The sequence below is a fragment of the Octodon degus genome, unplaced genomic scaffold (genome assembly GCF_000260255.1).
Source record: "Octodon degus isolate 3935 unplaced genomic scaffold, OctDeg1.0 scaffold00359, whole genome shotgun sequence".
Taxonomy (NCBI): Eukaryota; Metazoa; Chordata; class Mammalia; order Rodentia; family Octodontidae; genus Octodon; species Octodon degus.
In genome coordinates, this window is record NW_004524935.1 from 921,445 (window position 1) to 924,069 (window position 2,625).

The 2,625-nt window shown below is 35.5% G+C and overlaps 1 pseudogene; it reads right to left on the reverse strand.

The window, feature by feature from the left end:
* The window catches only part of LOC101570670, a 22,809-nt pseudogene extending 21,259 nt beyond the window's left edge, over window positions 1–1,550 (reverse strand).
* Between the last annotated feature and the right edge of the window lie 1,075 nt (window positions 1,551–2,625).

The following is a 2,625-nucleotide window of genomic DNA, read 5'->3' on the forward strand; positions in this document are numbered from 1 at the left end:
TTAAGATATTTGATATATACTATCATAAATGAAAGGCATTATTTAATTACTAAAAAATGTTGCTATATTTATGTGTTTGGTGCTATTTATTTCTTCTTGGAATCTTTGACATATTGTTATATGCCTTCATTTAAAATTTTCTGCATTTATTTCTGTGGGCTAGGAGAGAAATGACTTTGGTTTCCACACCTTCCTTCATTTTATTGCTTTCTCCATCCTTTTTCATTCTTTTTTTTTCTTCCTTGCACCATTCCTTCTTTTTCTTTCTTCCCTTTTTACCTTTCTCCCTTATTTCATTCTTTTCAGTATACTTTCATTAATTTTTTTTAATTCTGCCATGTGAATTCATTTGCTTTGACTAGGAAATATGTTCAACAGATCTCAGAAAAATATACAAAATGAATATGGAGGAACACAGTGAGTTGAGAAATGTTTTCAAAACAGTTCTTTCTCTCCATCCATCAAGATTGTCATTATAGACTTAGGTCATGAGTACACAAAACTGTATTGTACACATCCTCTTGAAAGTCACTTTGAGGACCGGGGAGATGGCTCAGTGGAATAAGTGCTTCCCTGGCAAGCACAAGAGCCTGAGTTCAATCCCTGGTTCCACAAAAAAAAAAAAAAAAAAAAAAAAAGAGAGAGAGAGAGAGAAAGAAAGAAAGAAAAGAAAGTCACTTTGACATCCTTGTTCCTCAGGCTATAAATCACTTGATTCAGCCTTGGTGTCACTGTTTTGTACAACACAGATATTGATTTATCCCCCTCATTTATTAACTTCTATTTTGACCTCAAGTAGTCAAATATTGAGGAGCCAAAGACAAGAATAACAATGAAATGAGAACCACAGATAAGGAAAACTTTGAGCCTTCCTTCTCCAGACAGTATCTGGACCACAGAGGATATGATATTCCAGTATGAGATGAGGATGAGGAGGGGGGCAGGAGACAGAAGGATTAGCACACCCACTACAAAGATAGCAATCTCCGCTCTATAAGCATCTGCTGAAGCCAGCTTCAAAAGGGCAGGAAGCTCACAGAAAAAGTGGTTAATGACATTGTATCCTTGATAGGGAAGAAGTAATGTGAAACTGGTATCAAACAGGGAGGCAAAGTTCCCAGTGGCCCAACACCGAACAGCCACCTGGACACATACACCATGTGTCATGATGGTGGAGTAGTGCAGTAGCTTGCACACAGCCACATACCTGTCATAGTACATCAGTGCCACAAGTACACTTTCTGTACTCCCAGCCCCCCCAAAAATGACTATCTCTTCACTATTCTCTTCACCAGGAAATGCAGAAGGGCTTGGGGTACTGTGGCAGTAGAAAAACAGAGATCAGCAAAGGAAAGGTTTCTCAGAAAAAGGTACATGGGTGTGTGGAGCCTGGAGTCTATGAGGGTGAGCACAGTCATCAGCACATTTCCCAGCACAGTCAACAGCTAAATGGACAAGAACAGGAAGAAGAGCAAAAGTTGTGGTTTTGGATCCAAAGAGAGGCCCAAGAAGACAAATTCTACCACAGATGTTTGGTTCTCCTCTCCCATGACTGTTTACCTCTCTTCCCAAAAAAACATCAAGAAAACAAACAACATGAATCAACTCTTTCAGAAGGTCTGACTAAATTAACAACTTTTTCAAAGAGTATGCAAAACTATACTACTGGCTTAATGCTGAGATCTGTTTTTGATCTTTCATTCTAAAATCTGAAATAATTTATTGTATTTCCTCTTCTTGAATCTTTTAGTAAAACAATTGGGAAAGAAACATTGTGCACATCTTATTCAGCAATCTCTGTTGCATCTACTTGAGGTCTTGTAGGTATAACATTCAAGTGGCATTACAAAGCACCATTTGGTTATATAATTTTGGGAAGTAAACTAATTGATGCAGGTTTATATGATTGAGTCTTTGTGAAAAAAAGTTTCTCATGAATCCTTCTCTTTTTTCACTTTAAAACATATTCTTAAAGGAAAATTCTGGGCAAGTATAGAAAATTAAAGCCGGTGTCATCTATGATTCTATCCATTGGCTATAATCTTCTGTCTTTTGTACACAGTGTGAAGAGGATCTTGATGGTTATCAATAAAAATGACTACCTCTTTGGTACTTAGAGTCAGTAATATCCTTTCAGTAATCCTTAATCTGTGAAGTATACTCTCTAACATCTTTTCATTGCATCCTTGGGCAATAATAACACAAGTTTCATATATTGGGCACAATCCTATCGTTACTGATATTTTCTATACTTTCCCTTTTGCTATTTTTTGAGACAATTTAAGTCTGTTATTGTTCCCTGTGGATGATGGAAGAAAAATTTTAAGAAATTATACATCTGTTTTGGCTAAATGTCATCATTCTGTATCATGAAATTCTGAGTGAATTAAAAATATAATTCTGAGCTAAAACAACAGACTATAAGGAGCACAAGAATGACTATGCATGAAGACAGGTCTCTTGAATGAAATCAGTGAGAGAAAATTAATTTTAAAACATTAAAAATGTAAAAAGTGACTAAGAAACAAAAAATAAGTAAGGATTTCTACAATAGTTCAAAAGAGGAAAAAATGGAAAAAGATTGAAAAATAAGTAAAATAATAGCTGGAAGCTTGCAAAATATTA